The sequence below is a fragment of the Bubalus kerabau genome, chromosome 13 (genome assembly GCF_029407905.1).
Source record: "Bubalus kerabau isolate K-KA32 ecotype Philippines breed swamp buffalo chromosome 13, PCC_UOA_SB_1v2, whole genome shotgun sequence".
NCBI classification, from domain to species: Eukaryota; Metazoa; Chordata; class Mammalia; order Artiodactyla; family Bovidae; genus Bubalus; species Bubalus kerabau.
In genome coordinates, this window is record NC_073636.1 from 81334020 (window position 1) to 81358628 (window position 24609).

Genomic DNA, 24609 nt, shown 5'->3' on the forward strand with positions numbered 1-24609 from the left:
AGTTAGAGGGAGCTTTATAGCCAGTTCCTTTCAGTGTAAAGAAACTTCCAGATTGAGACTGTCTCCCATTGGGCAAGACCACAAGCGTGATGTCTCATCTGGTGACTCTGCAGGCGTGCTCTTTGTGCAGAAATCTGGAGAGCTGTGATCTATCGTTTAATGTATATTGCTGTGTATCCTACTTACAATATGCTGAAAGTTGATATAATAGAAAGAGCCACAGCTAATTTTTAGGTCCTTTACAGAAATTCCTTGAGCTAATTTTAGAGCCTGATCTCTTACCAAACTGCCAGGAGTCTCCAGTCTAGCCAAATTCACCAAGGCGTCTTTTCTTTCCATTGTCATTCATTCATTCAACATTTTGATTAAATGCTGCAGTTTGCCAGGCACAGTATTATTCCTTTAAGGTGACATGATGAGGGTGAGAAAGCTTTTCCTTTATCAGTTTAAAATTTGTTTTCAGTGTGCTAAACTTTTTCTGTTTCTCTGAACCAGGGGTTCAGTGTGGAACACCGGCTCCCTTGGTCTTTACTTGTGCAGAGTACTTACCATTCTTATTCTCTGTGGAGCCTTCCCAAATTACTGCTGCTCAGAGTGAGAAGAGAATCTTTATCTCGTGTCTATGCTGATTAAAAACTCCATGGTTATAGGTTACTGATAACAGAAAATAATTCTGAAAGTCTTTAAAAACTTTTTTGAAGTTTATTATAAAGAGCTTGGAGGGTCTGGTTAGAGCCATGGAAATCTGGGAGTGGCCAGGAGGCAAGAAACCTAACATTCTTCTTCGGATAGGAACAGTCCACCCGAGAAATTACCACCATTGCCTGTGGACACAGAGAAGCTACTGTGAGTTCATTCCAGTGTTCTCACAGTTGCAGATTCAACACTGCAGGGTAAACACATCTGATTGATCAAACTGTGATCTTGTGGCTCGCAGAGTGTCTGCAGAGTCAATGTCCAACCCTTCGGCTTCCAGAATAGGAGATAAAGGAATGATTGCTTACAGCACATGCTGTAAGCAATTTCTCCAAAACTAGGGAGGGGAATTAGAAGTTGAGCCCCCAAAGAAAGAACAAAGTCCCCTATACCAGTCATGACTGCATTTTGATACCTTTAAAAATTCTTATCACCTCTATTGTTTTCTCTTATTTCCATTGCGTTTACTCTTTTTTTTTTGGCCATGAAGCGTGACAGGTAGGATCTTAGTTCCTTGAGCAAGGATCAAACCAGAGCTCATGGCGGTGAGAGCACTGGGTTCTGACCACTGTGTCGCCAAAAAAGTGCCTGCATTCTTTAAATGGATTTAGACTTTGTTGCCAATTCTCTGCCCCAAACTAAGTTCCTTCAGGATGAGAGCACTTGTTATATTCTGTACATGAGCTGGAGGCTCAGACAGTGAAGAATCCGCCTGCAGTGTGGGAGACCTGGGTTTGATCCCTGGGTCGGGAAGATCCCCTGGAGAAGGGCCTGGCTACCCACGCCAGGATTCTGGCCTGGAGAATTCCATGGACAGAGGAGCCTGGCAGGCTACAGTCCAAGGACTTGCAAAGAGTCCAACACAACTGAGGGACTTTCACTTGGCTTAACCTCCTAGTATTGGGCTTCCCTGGTGACTCAGCAGTAAATTATCTTTCTGCTGTGCAGGAGACTCGAGTTTGATCCCTGGGTTGGGAAGATCCCCTGGAGGAAGGCATGGCAACCAACTCCAGTATTCTTACCTGGAGAGAGGAGCCTGGCAGGCTACAGTCCATGGGGTCGCAAAGAGTTGGACACGACTGAAGCGACTCAGCACCTCCGAGACCTCCGAGTTACCTGCTCCCAGCAGGTGCCTGTGAAGTCATTTACAACCCGATAAATGCTGGGTACTTATCTTACCAGCCTCTTCAGATCTCGAGTGCTACCATGATGGAGAATTTGAAACTTTGGAGTAAAATTTCAAGACATTTTATAATTACTTAAAGTTATGTCTATTTGACAACATAACCTGTGTTTGCTTTTAAACAGTAGGAAAATACTTATGATTAGAAACAATAGAACAGTTCAGCATTAAATAAATCTTACATCTGCTGTTTAGCCACTTGAGGGGAAACAATTTTCTAACAAATGTCAATGGTCAAGAAAGCTATGAAACTTAGGCCAGTTGTCGTGGAAAATGACTGATTAGTTGCTAAGCTACCAGTCCTAAAAGAAGCTCAATGAGGAGATACAAACCAGCTTAACTAGACCCGGTCCATCTGAGAGTAGAAAGTTGTAGCTGGCAGGTGATTCTGGCAGATGCGTGGCAGGAAAAGTGATTGACAAGCTGGTCTTCGCTTGGCATGAAATCTGGCTTTGATGTAGTGAGTGACTGACAGGCCGGTGTCATCAGAAAATGTGGATTGTGCGTCGGAAGGGCTATTTTGCAACAAAGTGATTGACACGTTACAGAAATTGTCCCGTAGATGGAGAAAACCAAATAGAGATTTGTTTTGACAAGCATTTCCTTTTTACCTGTTCACTTTGTATACAGAGAAGAGAGAGAGGAAGCCCTTGTGGGTGCTAATCGACTTATCCAGTAGATATCTGGATGGCAGTGGCCACGAGGGTGCGTGAGAAGAGCCTGGGTGGTAAGGAGGTGGCAGGCGGATGTTCCAGCCTGGATTCCCCCACGACTTCCGTCTAGGGAAGTAAAGCCGCTCTCCAGGCTTCACTGTTGTATCTGCTAAATGAGGGGCTTGAACTCAAATTGTTTCTATATTCCACTCCAACCATTTGTAAGTCTGTGTTGTTGTTTTTTTTTTTCATGGACAGCTATTATGTTCCCACATCTTTTCTGTCTTCATCCCACATCTTTTCTGTCTTCTGGCTCATCAGATTATTGCATTTCTTAAGCCACAGTGATTGGTTCATGGATTGTTCCAATGGGACACATAATAGAAGATAGAATATAAGGTCTAGAAGTATTGGCAGTCATCTTTGCCACCTCATGTGAGGAGGGTTGACCAATAAAATACTGGAGTGGGTTACCACACCCTTCTCCAAGGGATCCTCCCGACCCAGGGATCGAACCCAGGTCTCTTATGTCTCCAACATTATCAGGCAGCTTCTTTACCACTAGTACCACCTGGGAAGCCCCAGTAAAATACCTGATTCCCCCGTAAAATTCAAATAATGAATAACTTTACAGTATAAGTGTGTCCCAAATATTGCATGGGATATACTTAATCTCAAAAAATATATTTGTTGTTGATTTATCTGAAGTTCAAATTAATCTAGGTGTCTGATATTCTTAGTTGTTAAATCTGGCAGCATCTTATATTAAAAAATAATCTGCTTGGGAATGAAGCCAGTGCAGACACAAGTGGAACTCAGAGGCACAGATAATGACTCCTGGTGGCGTTACGCAACTTCCCGGATCCAGCGAGCCTGAAACTTGACTGGCTGCGCTCTTCCCAGACCCAGGTGGGAAGCAAAAAATAAATCAAAACCTTTTGAAACTGCTTTATTAAGCTCGCGTGAGTTAAGTTTCTCCCTGGAAACCACGGGATGCCCTCCCCCCTCCCTCTCCGCAGATCCCCCCTCACGTTGGCTTTTGGGTCAGCCCATCACTGGAGCACCTTTCCTGCGCCCTGTCCACACATTTCCTGAAGTGTGTCTTATTCTCCTCAAAATGGCCATGTATCTTCTTGACTTACAATTAGTTTTTCTCCTGAATTCTGACTTTCTCCCTCCTCTCATTTTCCTGACCACTACTGTTATTTTTTTTTAATTACCAATTATAAGTTATAAAGAAAGAAAAAATGTTTTAAGGAAATTCGAGCTGGGAGACAACTCAGAAATCCTTACTGTCACCTGTTGCTGAAACAAGGAACAAATAGCCCTGCCCATTTCTTGTCTTTTTTCCAAGGAAGTTGGCCAACCATGTTTTTGGCCAGTAAATTATTTATGTGTTATTTGTAAGCCACATTGCCTCAAAAAGAATTTAAATCTTGTTCTGAGAAGTAGCAAGATTTGGTCGTCCTATGATTCTGTGCTTTTAGGGTGTGGGTGGCAGAAAGCAACTTCTTTTGCTGGTGCAAAATGTCCAGGTACGTTTTCTAAGGGTGGGGGTGTCTCAGGGAACACACAAAACGAGAATGCAGCCAGCTCTGGGAAAGAGCCTGAATTCAAGACCTAGACAGCCATCTGATTCCCTCTCTCTCTCTCAATTCTTCCATCTCATTTCTACCTTGCTTTCCCTACCCGGACTATGATCGCTGCAGAGAGCAGCTTTTCCTTTGCACTTAATCTGTTTGGTGGAAAACAGCTGTCCCGGATGTTGAATGATTTGGATTCAGTGGCAGGATCTAATCTGCCGTCTCAGCACCAGTGCTGGAGAAACGGGATGCGAGGGTCTCCCATGAGCCAGATGTTCTCAGCCCAGTGGGGGACAAACACACAGAATACGAATACGGCTGCCCAGGACCCATCTCTGTGGATTGCAACCCACTCTCAGGATTAAGTTACGAGCATGCCAGTTATTAAGCTATTGTTTCTCAGTTCCAAATCCCTTCTCTGAACTCTGCTTTGTGAGGCTGGGGGCTGGGTCCTAGCAAATGGCATAATTCCTTGGACAGTTTGACATGCAAGTGTGTCTAAAACAGAATCACAGCTAAAGCCAGGCTGGCCAAACTTGGCTGTGACAACCAGACCGGTGGTTCCGATTCCTGGTACCAAGAAGGCCGAGTGGTCCCTGGGAATCCACATCCAAACAGGAGTCCACGTGTCTGTCCTCTGACCTGTAAGGATCAATAGAATAAGATCGGGACATTTTTAAAGCCTCTTTTTCCAAAAAATTCTATGAATATGAGCTCTTAAAATTTTCTTCAAGTGTCTCCAATGTGTCCATGGTTGAAGAATTTTATTTCAAGAAACTCACTTCCATGCAGGGCATTTTCCAGAGTTCTGAAGGAAGCAGAAGGAAAAGTAAGTTTATAGCTTCACATGCTGTAGGAGTTGACACAGGTGGAGCATGATGAAGTCTAAAGCTCTTTGCACAGAGATTCCACATGTGATTTTGCCTGGGTTAGAATCCTGACGATGCTACTTCCTAACCTGTAAACGTGCAGCAACACGGTTTTGCTGTATCTCTGTCACTGCATCAGCGAAGTTGAGTGAATGAGCGTTCCTGCCACACACAGTCGTAAAGTTTGGACGAGGAGCTCCATTCAGGACGGTGAACTTGCTGCCTCAGCTGAGTCTTAGGCCTGGACTAAAGTGAGTACTCAGTACATGTCCATATTATCCTACTGGCCTTTTGGGCCCTGTGGTCCTCTGACTTTTATCTCAGAGCCTGCTGTGCTGTGCTTAGTCACTCAGTCGTGTCCAGCTCTTTGTGACCCCATGGACTATAGTCCACCAGGCTCCTCTGTCCATGGGATTCTCCAGGCAAGAATACTGGAGTGGGTTGCCATGCCCTCCTCCAGGGGATCTTTCCATCCCAAGGATCAAACCCAGGTCTCCCGCACTGTGGACGGATCCTTTACCAGCTGAGCCACCAGGTAGTCTGTGAACACTGGAGTGGGTAGCCCATCCCTTCTCCAGGGGATCTTCCCAAACCAGGAATTGAACCAGGGTCTCTGGCATTGCAGGCAGATTCCTTGCGAGCTGAGCTACCAGGGAAGCCCTTAGCTCAGAGCCTATGGGGAGCTGTCAGAAGGAATTAAGCCATCTATGCTGAATTCCCTCTTTGTGCTGAGTGACTGGAACCCAGAGAAAAGGAAGAAAATGATGTACGCCCGAAACACAGAGGCTCCCAGGGTATGATGACTTTGGCCATAGTGCTGCTTTATGGCTGCTTTATGGCTGTCTGTACAGCTGCCCGTCACAAACCTCCGACAGGTGACCTGCAGTGATGAGAGGGGGAAGGGAGCGGCATGCAGAGCACCGCACCCGGCGGAGCGCAGATCAGGGGAGGGCATCCCCATAAGACACAGCGTCCGTCCCTCGCCCTCCTCAGCCGCAGGCCCAGCGCCCCCACCTGTGGTCCAGCTTCTCACTTCCCAGCTCCCAGTCATCCATTTACTCATTCATTCATTTTTTCCTTGCATTATATTTTAATTCACTTGTGTGTGCCTTCAACCATCTATTCATCAAATTTTTAATTACTCACATAGCAAATGTTTATTGGGCTAATAGCTGCAGATTAGATGTACTGGGCTCTTTCGGTAAAGTGAGTTCCTTGATAAGTATGAAGAACCTAACAAAAGCCCCAGCATTTACTGAGCACGTCTTCTGTGTCACACACCATGAATTATCTCATTTCATCCTCACAAGAGTCATGTGAGGTAAGATGCTATTCTTAACAACATTTTTTAGAGATTGAGTGAAGTGTTTTAGAGGGTTTAGGTGAGGTGTCCAGAGTCACACAGCTGGTAGATCACAGAGTCAGCATTCAAAATCCTGTTTGTCTAACATAGCACATATGCTTTTATCCACTACTTGGGGCCACCTCAGTAGATCTGAAAGTCGAATGTTTGTACTTCTTGCTCAGAATGAATTCTGAATAGGGAAGGTGGTGCCTGATCTGTGTTGCAAAGTGTGGACAGGAGACTGGTAAGAAAATGATTTAAGAAGGTATTCATGCTGATCAAAAACAACATACTAAATAGAACAGTGAATCAGAGACCCACGGTGTGACCTCACTTTCCCAGCATAACTCACTGAAATTGGATTAATATGGCATCATCAACTCGGCAAAACCAAATAGTGAGTTAAGAATCTTACCATGTAAAGTGTGTTGTTGTTGTTTAGTTGCTAAGTCATGTCCAACTCTCTGAAACCCCATGGACTGTAGCACGCCAGATTCTTCTGTCTTTCACTATCTATCAGAGTTTGCTCAAATTCATGTCCATTGTGTTGGTGATGCTATCTAACCATCTTATCCTCTGCCACTCCCTTCTCCTTTTGCCTTCAATGTTTCCCAGAATCAGGGTCTTTTCCAGTGAGTTGACTCTTTGCATCAGGTGGCCAAAGTACTGGAGCTTCAGCATCAGTCCTTCCAATGAATAGTCAGGGCTTACTTCCTTTAGGATTGATGGGTTTAATCTCCTTGCAGTCCAAGGGACTCTCAAGAGTCTTCTGCACTGTAACCAGAAAATAAATTCAAACTGGCCTGAAGAAGGAAGAAATGCATACGTTTGCATCACTGAAAGGGCCAGGGGCAGGGCTTCAGGTACAGTTTGATCTAGTGCCATCAAGGACCAGCTTAGTTCCCTTCTGTATTTCTTCTCTGCCTTCCATAGAATCAGCAACTTCCTCAGGCTTCAGATGAGTTCCCACTGGCAGTTCCATGGACTTCTGTCTTAGTAAGCAATGAAGTTGGGCAAGTCTTCACACCACACAGATCATGGAAGGACTGGATCTCAAAGAGTTGAGAGCCACTTTTTTCGTCTCAGAAGCCCTAGAAAAATTCTCCAGAGATTGTATTGGTTTTGACTGGGTTTCTTCCATCATAAATCAAATCATGGTTTCCAGAGGGATGAGACCGAATAGGATTTTTGGCTTCAGACAGTCAGAGTCCACCCTCAAAAGCTGGGGGAAGGATCGATACCACAAAAATTAATGGCTGATCATGGTGGGGGAGTCAAACTCCAAATGGTGTTATCTGGAAGAGGAAGAGGAACTGAAGTTAGACAGGAGAAACCACTGGGGTCCTCCACACCTAGCTGTTCAGTTTCTTTGTTTACTGAGTGCCCAGGAGTATCCTCCTGAAGCATACAGTACCTCAGCTTTGAACCTCGCTAAGCTGGCGGTCGGGCTTAGTGGCACTAGTGGTAAAGAACCCACCTGCTAATGCAGGAGCCGTAAGAGACTCGGGCTCAATCCCTGGGTCCAGAGGATCCCCTGACGGAGAGCATGGCAACCCACTGCAGTATTCCTGCCTGGAGAATCCCATGGACAGAGGAGCCTGGCGACCTATGGTCCATAGGACTGCCAAGCATCCGACATGACTGAAGCTATTAATTCTTGGCACACTTGCAAGAAACGGGCAGCTGAGTTTGTCCTTTGAATTGCGGATGCTGCATCCGATCCCCCTTGGTTGGTTGAATCCACACATGTGAAATCTGTGGATCTAAGGGCCAACTGTACTGTGTCATGTTATATTAAGGACTTGGGCATTTTTAGGAGTTTAGTATCTTCTGGAGTCCTGGAACCCATCCTGTGGATACTGAGAGATGACTGTATTGCCTTATTCATTACCATCTTGGAAGCATTTTCTCCACTAAATGCAATCACATTTCCTTAATGTAAGTTAGTGTAGTATTGCTTTTTTTTCCTCCTCCAAGTGCCTCAGAAGTCCCAGCGCTCAAAGTGTCTTGAGTAGTTATGGTCACTACCCTCCTTTATATCTGCTTTGTCTCCTGACTAAAGAAAAGGTATTGACTTGCAACATTTCAATTAAAATCAGATTAAATTCTGCGTTTCTTTACAGGGGTGGTACTTCGATTGCAATTCTTTCCATGTTGTCTATTCGACAAATGTGTTTGGCATGTGTAGACTGTTGTGATCACTTTTCTTTTTGTGACATTTTGAGAAGGGGGGAAAACTGCATGGTTCAGCGGATGACACAGTTTGTTACAAGTGGCAACATAAAAATTTGAAATTCTTAAACGATTTAGCATTTCCCCTCCCAGGCACGTTATTTATCACGGAGAAGTGATATTCTGGGGGACTCAAGCCAATCAGAGGATGGGAGTATAATTTTTACAAAACAAATGTATGTATAAATTATCACTCTCTCTTCTCCTCTCCATAAATAGCGACAGTAATGGACCCATAGCTGAGATATGGGAAGGGGCGCCGTGTTGTGCAGCAGTCCATCTTATCTGCGGAGGCAGAGTTGAGAAATCAGGTCAGCTAAGATGCACACCTATGCTTCGGCGGCGTCCGGCATGTCCTGACTACAGTAGCTGAAGCAGTGTCTCTTGTCTAGAATAGAAGGTACTTGTGTGTGTGTGTGTGTGTGTGTGTGTGTGTGTATACAATAGGGAACTTTTGTTGAAAAGTTTAGGTTACTGTCTTCTTATAAAGATCTTGAGCTCTTTCCTAAGAGGGAAAGCAACTCACTGGAGCCCATAGTGGTTTTGTATGGCGACTGCCGCCTTTAGACAGGCCGTGAGCCCTCTAGGCTGCCTTAGTGCCCACCGCTCCCTGTTGCCTCAGATCCAGTCTGCTCCGTTTTGTTACTACCTTCTTGGATACAAGGGATAGTTGAGTTTGTGGGCCTTAGGATAATGAGAGCCCTGTGGACGAATAATCCAGTGACTTTTCAATCCAGGGTCCTTGCAGATTTTGCCCCTGAGGTAGGCCCTGATGGTGGAAGGAATCTAATTTGCTTGTAAGACTTTTTCAGAATCCACGTGACTTACAGTTTACCTCCATTAGCTGAAACAGTCAATATTCTCTTTGAATTTATATTTTAATTGGAGGAAAATTTCTTTACAATATTGCATTGGTTTCTGCTATACAGCAACGCGGATCAGCCATAATGATACATATATACACACACATATCTCCCCTCCCTCCTGAGCCTCCCAGCCCTTCCCCTCCCCACCCCACCGGCCATCACAGAGCAGCAGGCTGGGCTCCCTGTGTTATCCAGCACCTTCCCAGCAGCTGTCTACTACACTGAGACTGTATATATGTCGGGGCTACTTTCTCCATTCATCCCACTCTCCTTCCCCCACTGTGCTCACAAGTCCACTCTCTACATCTGCGTTTCTATTCCTTCCTTGCAAATAGGTTCATCAGTACCAGTTTTCTAGATCCCATATATATGCATTAATATGTGATATTTGTTTTTCTCTTTCTGACGTTCTCCACTCGAAACAGAGTCAATATTCTTTTAAAAAGTAAAACAAGATATTTCCAACTTTTCTGCAGTTTTAGTTTTCCTTTAGCATTCTTTTGCGACTCTTCTGAACCAAGCGACTTCTTGGGAGGTATATTGAAAGGTTGAATATTCACAATGTAAATCACATCCCTTGTAAATCGTAGCACACCACACACATTATGTGGCTCTGGAATTTCTGCTAACCACAACTGCCATCTTTGAGCTGACTACCACTGCTGGGTGTGTTAGTTACAAAAATCCTCAGCAAAAATATTCCAGGGCTAATAAATGTTATGTTTTTGCCTTCTTCACTTTATAGTGATATATGTTTTATCAGAGGGGGGAAATGTGTATTTTTCCAGCTTCTTTCATTAGTGTCTCTAAGCTTGTTTGAGATTCGTACTTCGGGCAGCTCTCCAGCTGACCCACCACTCAATTCCCTTCTGCGGGAGATGGGGAAGCTCGACAGAGGAATCACTGAATCACAGAATGTGTGAGTTTGAGACTTGGCACTGGGAATCCGTAAAGCAAAACTTTGAGAAATTTGCCATATTTTAATAAGCGTATTATAAACTATTTTCGATTGCTTGTTTTTATTGCATACTCAATGTGCGTACCTAATTCAGGAGTCAGTAAAGTACAGACCAGGGTCCAATCTAGCCAGCTACCTATTTTTGTAAATAAAGTTTTATTGGCACACAGCCAGGCCCCCTTATTTACATATCATTTGTGGCTTCTTTTGTCCTACAACAACAAAGTTGAGTAGTTGCAAAAGAGGCCAATATGGTCAGCAAAGCAGAAATATTTACTGTGTGGTCCTTTAAGAAAAACTTTGCCACACTCTGATCTAATTCTCTAACATAGTAGAAAAAGTGTTATTGCTTGTTAAATGCATTAAAAAAAACTGATTAGTTCTCCTAAGTGTAAGCTTCTGTACTCCTCTTCAGGAGCCTTGTGACTTATAATCATTTATTCACTGGACATCTTCATACTCTAAGCTGCTTAGAGGGTCTCTTTTGGATCTGATTGTATCAATTAGGAATGCTTTTAACTGCAAGTAATAGAATACTTCAACTAGTGGCTTGAACGATGAAGATTTGAATTATCTCATCTAATCAGAAACGTGGATGCCGCTGAGTCTGGGCTGGATGCAGAAGCCCCAGGGTCGTGCAAACCACAACTGCTCTAATTCCAGTGCTAGAACAAGGCAAGAAACTAGACACTCAATGAAAACATGTCAAATAGCACATGGATGTATTGATGGATGAATGGGTAAATGATAGACAACATTTTTCAAATTTAGTTAAATTTGGTCCCCACGGTAGGCAGCAGGGGACAGCATGTAAGGTGTCCTTGGTAGTAAAAATGTTGCAGACTTCACTTTATCTTAACCTCTTCGTATTAGAGTGAGGCACAAAAAAAGAAAGTTAGCTATTAGTGGGGACTTCCCTGGTGGTTTAGACAGTAAAGCATCTGTCTACAATGGGGGAGATCTGAGTTCGATCCCTGGGTCAGGAAGATCCCCTGGAGAAGGAAATGGTAATCCACTCCAGCTATTAGTGTGAATATTTATGGTTTTTGACTATCCAACATCCATGAGCCACCTTTCTGGTAACAGCTCTAATTTTGCTTTGAAGAACCAACTCTCTGAAATGATGTGACTAAAGTGAGGCAGGCGGCAGCCCTGCCCCCACAGATTTCGCATCTGCTCCGGGGTCAGCACCCGCCCCGCCCCCATCTTCAGTGATCAGCCCAGACTTGAGTGCACGTCCCAGGGTCACACAGCCTGGATGAGCACGAGGCTTCAGCAGGTGCTCCCAGGGAAAAAGAATACAGAGCAGTCTCTAACAGTGCCTAGTCCCTAGTGTGTGCTCAGCAAACAGCTGTTGAATGAATGAGTGAATAGATGAATAAATAGCATCTTCCTATGTCAGACAAGAAGGGTCCCCAGTGACCAGCTAATCTACCCGACAGAGGAAGCACTGGGGCCTCAGTCTCTATTGGCAAGCCAAGGCCTCCTCTGTTCCTCCTTCCTGACCCTGGCCACAGGGATTCTCAGGCTTCCAGCAACCAACTTCTGCCTCGTCCATTTTCTCAAGTCCTTGAATCTTTCCATTTCATGAAGTACATCTTGTCTATGTATTTGAATTTCAGTTCTTGTCATTTGCAACTGAATGAGGAAGATGCCAATGGCCCTTTGCTGCCTTGCTGTGCTCACTAAGGGATGTAGGGCTTTATCCTGACTCTCCTCCTGCAGTCCTCTGTCTCCAACCACATCTCTGACCAGGCGCTTGTGGCCATCTCTCTCCTGCATTCCCACACTCCCCACTGTGGGCTCAAGCACATCCCTGTTCTTTTTCCTTAATGCAGCGTCTGCCAGCGTTTCAAGAGGCTCACCTAGGCCATGGAGAAATCTAGAACTTAGACATTCAGTGGAGGATCTCCAGGGCCCTCGGACATCCAGTGGAGTGAGTCTGAGAGTCCTCCCGGGTCGGTGACTGAGCAAACACTGTGTCTTTCAGAAACAGGTGGTGTCCAGGTGTAGCCTGTGCGGCCAGGCTCCATCTTGGAACTTCCAGCGCTTTCTGCAGCTGGGGTGGGCCACAGACCTTGCGTTTTCTTCCACCCCAGCAGGACTGCTGCGAGTCTCAACAGTGGTGCATGAGGATGATACCAGGACTCCTTCTTTTGAAAATATCCCTGAAATTTTCCCCTTCCAGGGAACTAAAAACGATTTTGCACTATGATGAGCTTCATGGACGAGAATATTTAAACAAGTAGCTGTCTGAAACATTATGCTCTGTGAATTCAACCATCAACCATTAAATCAAAAGTTTGATGTTAGGAACTCTAAGTAATATAGATACCTGTTAAGAATACATTTTTTTAATGTACTCAAATTTTTAAATTTGAAAATTCACTCTGCCACTTACTTACTTTGCAACCTTGAACTTGAATAAGAACCTTAAACAAGAACAAGGTCACTGTGTGACCCCGAACAGGAAGAGGCCCTGACGCTGGGAGAGACAAGGCAAATGTGTGACCCCGAACAGGAAGAGACCCTGACGCTGGGAAAGACAAGGCAAAAGTGTGATCCCAAACAGGAAGAGACCCTGACACTGGGAGAGACAAGGCAAAAGTGTGATCCTGAACAGGAAGAGGCCCTGACGCTGGGAGAGACCCTGACGCTGGGAGAGACAAGGCAAATGTGTGACCCCGAACAGGAAGAGACCCTGACGCTGGGAAAGGCAAGGCAAAAGTGTGATCCCGAACAGGAAGAGACCCTGACGCTGGGAGAGACAAGGCAAATGTATGACCCTGAACAGGAAGAGACCCTGACGCTGGGAGAGACAAGGCAAATGTGTGACCCCGAACAGGAAGAGACCCTGACACTGGGAGAGACAAGGCAAATGTGTGATCCCGAACAGGAAGAGACCCTGATGCTGGGAGAGACAAGGCAAAAGTGTGATCCCGAACAGGAAGAGGCCCTGACGCTGGGAGAGACAAGGCAAAAGTGTGATCCTGAACAGGAAGAGGCCCTGACGCTGGGAGAGACCCTGACGCTGGGAGAGACCCTGACGCTGGGAGAGACAAGGCAAATGTGTGACCCCGAACAGGAAGAGACCCTGACACTGGGAGAGACAAGGCAAATGTGTGACCCCGAACAGGAAGAGACCCTGACGCTGGGAGAGACAAGGCAAAAGTGTGATCCTGAACAGGAAGAGGCCCTGACGCTGGGAGAGACCCTGACGCTGGGAGAGACAAGGCAAATGTGTGACCCCGAACAGGAAGAGACCCTGACGCTGGGAGAGACAAGGCAAATGTGTGACCCCGAACAGGAAGAGACCCTGACGCTGGGAGAGACAAGGCAAATGTATGACCCTGAACAGGAAGAGACCCTGACGCTGGGAGAGACAAGGCAAATGTGTGACCCCGAACAGGAAGAGACCCTGACGCTGGGAAAGACATGGCAAATGTGTGATCCTGAACAGGAAGAGACCCTGACGCTGGGAAAGACAAGGCAAATGTGTGACCCCGAACAGGAAGAGACCCTGACGCTGGGAGAGACAAGGCAAAAGTGTGATCCCAAACAGGAAGAGGCCCTGACGGTGGGAGAGACCCTGATGCTGGGAGAGACCCTGACGCTGGGAGAGACAAGGCAAAAGGAGAAGGGGGCGACAGTAGATGAGATGGTTAGATAACATTATCGACTCAGTGGACATGAACTTGAGCAAATTCCGGGAGATAGTGAAGGACAGGGAAGCCTGGCTTCTGCAGTCCATGGGGTCACAGAGTTGGACACAACTTAGCTATCGAACAATAACAACGAACCTTGAAAGTTACTGAAACCAGCGATTTTCAAATGTGGTCCCCAGACAGCAGCAGCAGCAGCTGAGAATTTTTGGAATGAAAGTCTCAGGGCCCACGCACCAGACCTACTGAATCAAATACTCCAGGGAAAGGAGTCAGTAATCAGAGTTTTCTCAAGACCTACAGGTAATTCCAATGCATATCAAACCGTTGAGAACCATTGGCTTAAGCTATCCGCTCTGAGTCTCCTTATATGTAAAAGGATAGTCATATTACTTGGCCTCCTAAGGTTGTTTTAAGGATTAAACTCAATAGGTTTTGCATGTAAGGTACTTAGTACAGCGTCTGGAGCTTCGTGACTCAGTACACGACAGCCACAATCAGCGTTACTGTTATTTTGTTCTTATCGGGTTTCGTTTCTGGGTGGCCAGTGAATTAGTCCACATCTCTATGTGTCTACCTGTGAAATAGTGAAGAGGGAAGGTATTTTAATGGTAATCATTATAACAATAGCTAATTTAGTGAACTCCTACCCTGGGCCAGCCACTTGGCTAATCACTTCATGAACGCTGCATTTGATCTTCATTAAAAAAAAAAACAAAAACGCTAAGAGAATGGTGCTATTATTGTCCATCATGTGACAGGTGATGTAGCTTAAGTGGCTTGCCCAGAATAACACAGGTAGTGGGTGAAAGAGCCAGGAAAAGAATTCAGAGACTGAGCCTCCAGAGCCCGGGTTTTAAGCAGACCACCACACCGCCAATCCAGAGCGGTTTGCAGAAGGGACTATGCTGCTTCTGCTGCTGCTAAGTCGCTTCAGTCGTGTCTGACTCTGTGCGGCCCCAGAGACGGCAGCCCACCAGGCTCCCCTGTCCCTGGGATTCTCCAGGCAAGAACACGGGAGTGGGTTGCCATTTCCTCCTTCAATGCCTGAAAGTGAAAAGTGAAAGTGAAGGCGCTCAGTCGTGTCTGACTCTTAGCGACCCCATGGACTGCAGCCTACCAGGCTCCTCCGTCCATGGGATTTTCCAGGCAAGAGTACTAGAGTGGGGTGCCATTGCCTTCTCCAGAAGGGACTATGGGGTGGCCGTTTTCATACCTTCAGAGTCACTGCAAAAATCAGATACTCACTACCCCATATGCATTAACACCACAGCTATTGGTTAATTATAGAAGAAGTCCCTGGATCGGGTTTGGCTGGAAATGAGTTTATTTTGTAAGGGGACCTGGTGGCCGTCCTCCGTAAGGCTCCCCATGGCTCTCAACTTCTGCCTGAGTACGTTGGTCGTGTGGTCCTGATGGGAGATGATTTGCTGATGACAGGTCCATAAAGACAGCCCAGAACTGCTCCTTCCAGGTCACTCTTTGAGGCAGTGATTACCTGAGCCCACAGAATACATTCAATACCCCCATGAGATGAGACAATCAACTAGAAAAAATATTTCCTTTACTTACAGAAATACTTCCTTTAGCTTTAGGCGAGGATGAGAAAGAGGAAATGTGGAAATGCGACTTGTAATTATTGTTAAGTAAGTAATAAGTGGTTGTTCTTATTAGCATGGGTGCGGGGACCCAATGATAAATGCTAAATTTACACCATTTTTCAAAAACTCTAGCCCATAAAATACCAATCACACCCTGTTAAACAACTTAGAAATGGGTAAAAGTTTTATGTATGTCAAAAGAATTTCAGAAGAGGCTGCTGCATTTGTAAATGTATTTAAACACCCATCAAAATGATACTCCGGAGTAAAAATATACATTTATTCAGTGCTGTGTTCAGTTCATCCAGAAGAACTTTTCAGGTACAGATAAACCTGGGACAAAACCCTGCAAGTTTTCCTATTTGAGCGAAATTAATACGGTTGTCCTTCATTTGAGAGTTTCCACCTACATCTTCAAAGCTGGACCTCAGAAATATTACGAGACGCTCGGTTTAATGTAAAACTTCCCTGTGTTCCTAAAATGACAGCATCGACAATAGCACCAGTGAGCAAACACTACTTTTGGCTTCTGCCTTTTATTTAATTTTTTTCCCCTCTCCTTAGCTCCACCCCAGCCAGCTCTTGAAAGGCCTTCTGTTCTGTCAGCCATAATGACATCTGCTGGCGGAGACAGGAAGTCATAAATCTGCAGGTCCCCTCTCAACCAAACCTTGTTAATGCTGCCATTTATCACGGGGGCTGGGGTGCCATCTCTGGAGGGCTGGGCGCAGAGAGTCCATTTTCTCCCATACCCCTTTCCCAGGAGAGCAACCATTTCACAAACAGCCACTTTTTCATCTCGCGTTCGCAGACCTGAAAGGCAGATGTAGCGTGAGGCTCTTGGAAAGAAGCCACGATTCCAGGCAACAATAGACTCGACTTGATGTCTCAGAGCAGAGGAAGGCAGTTCTGACCAAGCTCTGTCCTTGCTCGTTTTAAATCGGCCCCTCACTGCATCCAGGAGGGGCGCGGAAGACTTCCTCCCCGGGAGCCCCTCCGCCTCCCTGAACTTCTTTAAGGGCGAAACTAGCTACAGGGGGAGTTGAAGGAGAGATTGAAACTCAGAGTTACTTTTGTTCCACACTCATTCAGGCTGAGGTTTGGGTTTTATTTCTTAAGCATTCACTGTACCCTAGGACTTGATTCAAGACCTGTGTCTGTGTAGAACGTTGTCTAGCTTTTGCTACTCAAAGTGTGGTCCCTGGGGCAGAACCATCAGCAGCATCTGTGGCAGCTTGTTAGAAATGCAGCGTCCCAGGCACCCTATGGGCTTCCCTGGTAGCCTGGTGGTAAAGAACCTGCCTGGCAGTGCAGGAGATCCAGGAAACACAGGTTCGCTCCCTGGGTCGGGAAGATCCCCTGGAGAAGGAAATAGTGACCCACTCCAGTATTCTTGTCTGGAGAATCCCATGGACAGAGGAGCCTGGCAGGCTACAGTTCATGAGGTCGCAAAAGAGTCGAGACGACTGAGCAACTAAACAAACACAGGCACTCTCCGCTCACTTGATCAGAATCTGCATTGGAAGCCAGATCCCCAGATGCCTCCTCTACAGTAAAGCTTGCAAGGCCAGGCTCTGCGCTGGGGTTCTCAGCCTTGGCCCTTATTAACATCTGGGGCTGGTCAGTCTTTGCTTGCCAGGGCCTTCCCTGTGTGCTATAGGATGTTTGCCAGGATCTCTGGCCTCTACCTGCTAGATGCCGGTAACGCACCCCTGAATCGTGACAATCAAAAACATCTGCAGACATTGTCAAGTGTCTCCTGGGAGCAAAAAGCACCCCTCTTGGAACCCATGCAACTCAAAGTATGCTCTGAGAGTTCACAGGATCTTGTTAGAAAGGCACCTTTTCAGACTCCACCCCACATCTACTCTCTCAGGATTCCTAAAGATGGGGCCCAGGAATCAATCTATTTTAACTCTGTAGGAGACAACACATGGACTATGTTTAAGAACAGTTCAAGAACTGTGAAGCTACGGAGTACAAACAGGGAAAGCAATGCGGTGACCATACATTTTGCGATACAAAAGTCAGCGTGGGTCTTGCCTGGTGGCTCAGTGGTAAAGAATCCCCCTGCCAAGGCAGGAAACACAGGTTTGATCCCTGATCCAGGAAGATCCCACATGCCTCGGAGCAACTAAGCCCCTGGGCCACAAGTACTGAGCCTGTGCTCACTAGTCCGGGAGCCGCAACTGCTGAAGCCTTACCGCCCTCGAGCCCGGGCTTCACAGGAGAAGTCACTGCAGTGAGAAGCCGCCTCTTGCCACAGCCACAGAAAAGCCCATGCAGCAGTGAAGACCCAGCACAGTCAAAAATAATAATAAAAAAATGACTCAGCACGGCTGTAGTGTTACCAAGAGAGTGATGTGTGGTGGTTGAATGTACAAGCTAGAGCCTTCTCAGGGTGTTTGAATCCAGGCTCCTAAGCTGCTATCTCTATAGCTTTGGGTGAGTTTCCTAACCCCTCTGTGCCTCAGTTTCTTCACATGTAAAATGGGGACAACAAGGCCACCATCTCATCGAATTGTTCCAAGGATTGATACATTAACGTTTGAAGTGCTCAGCACAGCCTGTGGCCTGAGTGCTTCACAAACACTAACTACTGTTAGACCGTTTCTATAATCTGCCTGTCTTTCCCTGGACGGTTAAGTTCCCCAGGGACCCGGCAGTTGCTTTCTTTCCCTCTGCATCCGTAGCACCCAGCCCACGGCCTGGCAAGGAGGAGGTGCTTAATGAACCTTAGTAGGAAACAGAAGAGGCCCCGAAGAGGAGAAGGTACCGGCAGCAGCTCTCTGCCACCAATGGCTGGGGTGTGTGCTATGCCATCTTTGCCGTTTGTACATGAAGATCTGAGCTTCCCCAATTGGCTTCTGTAAATTGGTGTCCTTGCAAACGTAGAGGATTGAGCTGATGTTCGTTTTATCCCCTAGTACAGAGTAGATTAAACCTCAGATACAGTTGAAATCATTCTATAAACAATAGTCAATCAACAAATGCTTGTAAAAGAATGAAAAAGCTAAAAATGTGGGAGTACTGTCCATGTATCAGGTGTGGTGATGAGTATTTTAGGTGAGGTCACACAATCCCCTCTGAGCCCCTAATGGAATCGGTGACATAATTATCCCCATTTTACAGATAGGAAAACTGAGGCTCAGAGAGGCTAAATAACTTCCCCAAGGTTATAGTCTCAGTAAATAGTGGAAGTCGTCTTTAAATGTAGGTCTGTCTGACTCCACACCTACATTTGTTCTCCTTTCCTGGTGCCTACCTTCTTGGGACAATCCTAATTTCAAACATTCTTCTCCGATCTATGGTTAAGAACACACTTGTGTAGGATCACATCTTTCATTTTGTTTAAAATCTCGAGCCATGGTAATAATGAGAACTCTGCTCTGCACTAGAGATGTGAGGAAAAGAGAGGCTGCTGGTCCCAGTGGGCACACTGTGGGGAGAGAGGACTCTGACAAAACTAGCGAATAAACAAGACTAATAAGAACTAAATACATTACAGGTAAGAGTATTAAGACAGAGTGACTAACGGGGGCATGGTGTGAAGACTTACAACGCATTTAGGTCATTACTGAAGGGCTTCCCTGGTGGCTCAGACAGTAAAGACTGCCTGCAAGGGAGACCCGGGTTCAGTTCCTGCATTGGGAGGATCCCCTGGAGAAGGAAGTGGCAACCCACTCCAGTATTCTTGCCTGGAGAAGCACATGGACAGGAGAGGCTGGCGGGCTACAATCCACGGGGTCACAAAGAGTCGGACACAGCTAAGCGACTAACGCACAGATCATTACTGAAGGTCTGCGATGTACCTGGAACCAGGCTAAGAAGCGGAGACGTTGCCTATAAGACAATGTGTATAAGACGGTCTTGGGGCTCGCCCGTGTGAAGCTCACGGTTCGGGGGATGCCAGTCTAACAGATGTTGCCTGGTGGCCGGCCCACTTCCCCACACTTCAGTAGCACACGCAGCTCTCTGATGCAGGGAAGGGCGGGAGAAGCTGCCTCCTCCCAGCTCTCAGGTGGGTGGACACCTCGGCACTCTCCAACTTCAGAAGGGATATCTCCAAGGGGAGTATCTACACATCTACACCGAGTCCCGCCGCTCCCCCAACGGGATGAGCCCACAGTTGCCTGCAGTGACAACCTGCTTGATGACACTCTCCAACTGCCTGCATCCTTCTCTTCCCCCGCTACTGGAGTTTTCCAGGATTATCTTCCAAATAAACGACTTGATCTCAAATCTTAATCTTGAGGGGTGTGTTTCTTGGGGAACCAAAAGCAAGACAAAGAAGCCTTCAAGACACACAAGAGCATCTGCAAGCCCGAACTATTCGACCATTTTAATCCAGTGGGCTTCTTAGCAGTGTTGGCCTTCCCAGCAATGGTTAAGGAGAATAGACAAGCTGTATTGATGGGCAAAAACAGCATCCAGGAAAAGTCACTTTGACATAATCCTAGCAAGCAGGGGTAGAATCTCATGAAATTTTCAAGACAACAGGACGCTTAATGCCTAATCATAACAGATAAGACATGCTCTGGATGAGACAGAAAGGTGTTCTCAGAGCGAATTATATCATTCTCTATTTGCTTCTGAAAGTTGAGGGGCACCTTTGGGCACACAGTTCTAATGAGTCCAGGGATGAGAGCTTGATGCACAGTTGAAGTGGCATAAAATATACCGGAGCCCAGAACTTAAAGGCTGCTCGTCACGTGGTTTCCAGGCCATTCGGTCCTTACACTCACTTAATGTCTTCCTGTGGCTAATGAAGTTGAGCAATGGATTCCTGGGCCGGCGACGTGGTCTGGATTCTTCAGCAGCAGCAAAACACGGTCACCAACTCCAAGTAGTCAACTCCCAGGGACGAACGTAATGGCTACTCGACTGAAGAGCTCCCACACCCCAGCTGGCCTGCTCAGCAGCTGCCCCGTTGCAAATATCCATAATGCTTAATTCTACACCTAACCACATCTTTTTTTTTTTTTTTCTTAAGAGAGACTAACGACACTTGGAGGATTTATTCGCAGAAGCAAGCTTGTCAATGCCTGAGCATCCCCAAACTTTGTCATCCACCTTAAATGTTTTCAGGGAGTAAATTTCCACCAATTAGAAGAAGACATAGTGTCTTCTGTGTTGGTTAAGCAAATCCAGTCTAAGGGACTAGGTGTTTCAGGATGTAAATAAATGAGTTGATTAGCCTTTATCAACGGCTGAAAGAAGAAAATTCAGACTCCATATTATGACCAGTAATGTGCACATGCACACACCCCCACTGTGATCTTGACCTGACTCGCCTCTCCTGCCTTCTCTCTGCTCCTTCTTCCCAACTGCTTGGCCCTCCCAACCTGGGACCTGGCAGCTACATCTTTTGTGTTCTGGAAGCAGAGCAATCTCTTCCAATTTCAGGCGGTGGCTCCTGATTGGCTGCTTTGTGTCTTGCAGATCTCAGGTTAAAGGACACCTTCTCAGAAAGGCGTCCCATGGTCCCCACCCAAAGTGGATCCTGCCCCCACCCCACTGCATCACACCGCTCTGCTTTACTCTCCCCATCTCTCTCCACAACCCATCTGCCGCTTTCCTCGCATCCCCTTCTCCCCTTCAACATGCTGCCGCGCTGGGTGTCACGAGAGGAGACCACTACCTTGAGGTTTTCACAAAACAGTCACTGGAAGAGAGATACCTTGAATGAGTTAAACGACAGAAGAGGAAGGCAATGAATTATATCCTCAAGGGCAAAATCGTATGGTCCACTTGCTCTCAAACTTGGCCGCATATTGGAATCATCTGGGGGCTTTAAAAAAATACTAATGGCTGGAGCCCGCCCTCACAGACTGATGTAATGAGCCTGGGGTAAGACTTGGGCACTGGGATTTTTTTAAATCACCCCAGTTGATTATAGTACATAGCAAAGTTTGAGAACACTGCTTTTTTTTTTTTTAACTGAAGCATTACATACAGATAAAGTAGTGCACGAATCATAAGCCTGCACTGAATACATTTTCACAGACCAAACACACTGGCATAAACAGCCCCAGTTATGAACAATACTCGCCCCCACCCCCTCCCCGGAAATTCCTCATACCCGCTGTCAGAGGCAGCCTTTCTGATGCTCAGGATGAGTTCTGTCTGCCTGTATGCTCATATATTTGGAGACATATTCTACACTGAGTCTCTTTGCTTGGGGAAGACACGGACTAGAGAAGTTCGAATCACATAGGATCCACCCTGGAAGACTTCCTGAAAGAGGCGGTATTTATGGGAGGATATGAAGGAGACAATAGATAAGAGAGGGGAAGGGGAAAAAGGGAAGTTGGAGAGGGGAGGACAGCCTCAACTGGAAAGGGGCACAGGCTGAAATGCTTTACATCCCTCTACAGGAAGCCCTGTGCTCAGTCGCTCGGTCGTGTCTGACTCTCTGCGAACCCATGGGTGCAGCCCGCCAGGCTCCTCTGTCCATGGGCATTGTCCAGGCAAGAACACTGGAGTGGGCTGCCATGCCCTCCTCCAGAGGATCTTCCTAACCCAGGGATCAAACCCAGTTCTCCCACATTGCAGGTGGATTCTTTGCCATCCGAGCCACCAGGGAAGCCCACAGAAAACCCTGAGGTTCATTTGTTGATTTTTTTTGACTGCCTTTGCACAGGCTTTTTCTAGTTGCAGAGCGGGGACTACTTTTTGTTGCAGTTCGGGCGCTTCCTTGTTGCCAAGCATAGGTCCTGGCGCTCAGGCTCCAGTGTCTGCAGCACGCAGACTCAGTAGTGGTGGTGTGCGGGCTTCGTTGCTTGGGCACGTGGGGTCTTCCCAAATTAGGGATCGAACCTGTGTCTTCTGCACTGGCAGGCTGATTCTTAACCACTGTGCCGGCAGGGAAGTCTCTAAAGAAAGCCCTAAGATATTTTTAAAGTTTATTCTTCCTTAGAAATATGCTCATCTCGGTATTCAATCATTCCACAACTTTTTACTGATCACCAATCCTGCACTGGGCTCAGAGATACATAGGTAGAGAACTTCTGTTTTGATTAAGGGAGACATATAATAAAGAGGCAAGTATAGGAAATCACTTACATGTGGTTGTAAGTACCAGGAAGGATGAGAGAAAGAGGAGGACATATAGGGTGGGAGAGGGAGGTGACATTTGAGTTGAGAGTAAAGAGGAAAAACAGATCTGGGAGGAGCATCTCGCTGGAGGGAAGAGTAAATGCAAAAGCCTTGAAATTTGTACAGAAGACAGGACAGTAACTAAGATGCTCAAGAATCTCACAGGCTGCCCCAGTGTCCAACAACCAGGGCAGTGCCTAGGGTAAAGTGGGCACTCAGAGAATATTTACTTTAATTACAAGGAAATGGCAGCCCACTCCAGAATTCTTGCTTGGAAAATCCCATGGACCGCGGAGCCCGGTAGGTTACCGTTCATGGGGTCGCAAAGAGTCGGACACGACTTCACTTTCACTTTCACTTTCACATCAAGCTGCAGTCCAGCGATAAAACAGGCAAAGTAACTGCCTCCCAAATGCAGCTCGAGAGTGTTGTTGTTGTTTAGTTGCTAAGTTGTATTCAATTCTTTTGTGACCCCATGGACTGTAGCCCACCAGGCTCCCCTGTCCGTGGAATTTCCCAGATGAGAATACTGGACTGGGTTGCCATTTCCTTTTCCAGGGAATCTTTCCAACCCAGGAATCACACCAGAGTCTCCTGCATTAGCAGGCAGATTCTTTATCTCTGAGCCATCGGGGAAACCTGTAATAGGTATGTGCTTTAATGGAGCATTCACAGGCTTCTTTGGGTACATAGAAAAGGCTTCTCAACACACCACCATCACCTTGCAAGTGAATCCAACACGAGACGCCCAGCCTGTCCCTTCATGCAACAACTTCTGCTAACTTGATTCACTTGTTACAAAATTCAGTCCTTGCACAAGGGAGCTTCCAGTGGCCTGGCACCTCATCAGAATCACCTGGGAACTTTCAAAATTTCATATTTTTCTGGCCCCACCCTAGGATCTAATTTAGTAAGTCTGGGGTGGGGCCTGTGTTTCTTTACCTTACCTGAAAAGTCCCCAGGAGATTCTGATGTTGAGCCAGTGTGTTCTGGAAAATATGGTTGAGTCATTCCAATCAGTTCATGCCTTTACACATCCCAGAGTTTGAGTGTTGGATCCTAGGATGCTGAGTTCCCTGGAGACTTAGACATAGCGAAGCCACCAACTCTGGGAAGAAGCTTCTCCAAGTGCCAGAGCCTGTGGACTGGTATTTTGCACATTCAAGTCACGCCCATGCCACCTTCCTCGCGTTTTGCTATCTTCTCAACCCACCTGCCCCACTACCTATTCTCTACTGTTCCTTAAGGATACTTTTTAAACCCATAAGTTATATCAAAATTTAGATTGCTATCGTAAATGGAGAACAGTCTCTCTCTCTCTAAGACAGAAGTAAACTGAAAGTGAATTCCATGAAAACAGACCACGTTTGAAAGTCTAACCAGGTACTCTTGCCCCACCCCAGCTTCTGAGCCAGAAATCTCCGGTTTCTTGGTTGAAAATAGAAGTTGGCCAGTGATGGGCACAAAAGCCACACCAGCAGCGAACAGGCACTTTCCCGGATTGAAAGGGAATAATGACACTTTCACTGTGTGACTCAGCGTTTTCTAGTGTCATGTCACACCCCCGAGGGACATCCGGGCCGCACTGCGTTAGGCACCCCCCTAGGGCAGCCAGAGTCTTCTCTGTTGATCACCAGGCTATACGCTCTGCAGCAGTAGCCATAGGGAAAACACACACAAATTAATGAAAGAACACTCCAGAAATGTGGTCCGAGAATGAGCTGGCCGCCAGCTAAAAGGAAACTTTTACAGCAGATCCTGTGAGCACCCCTCACCTGCTATGGAACCAGTGACTGAGGAAGAGGAAAGAGCGGAGGGAAGATTCGGAGAACCGTGAAGAGCAGCTGGCAGAGATCCTGTAGC

General features: G+C 46.4%; 1 protein-coding gene and 1 long non-coding RNA gene across 2 annotated transcripts in view; one reads left to right on the plus strand and one right to left on the minus strand.

Annotated features, from left to right (window-relative positions):
* TSHZ2 (teashirt zinc finger homeobox 2) overlaps nt 1-24609 on the plus strand; it is an 885630-nt gene that overhangs the window by 565025 nt on the left and 295996 nt on the right. The window lies entirely within an intron of this gene.
* Nucleotides 15410-19268, minus strand: LOC129626119 (uncharacterized). The gene is made up of 3 exons (XR_008701772.1): nt 19208-19268; nt 16319-16461; nt 15410-15545 (listed from the first exon to the last, which is right to left on the minus strand). It is a non-coding gene; the product is annotated as an uncharacterized LOC129626119 (long non-coding RNA).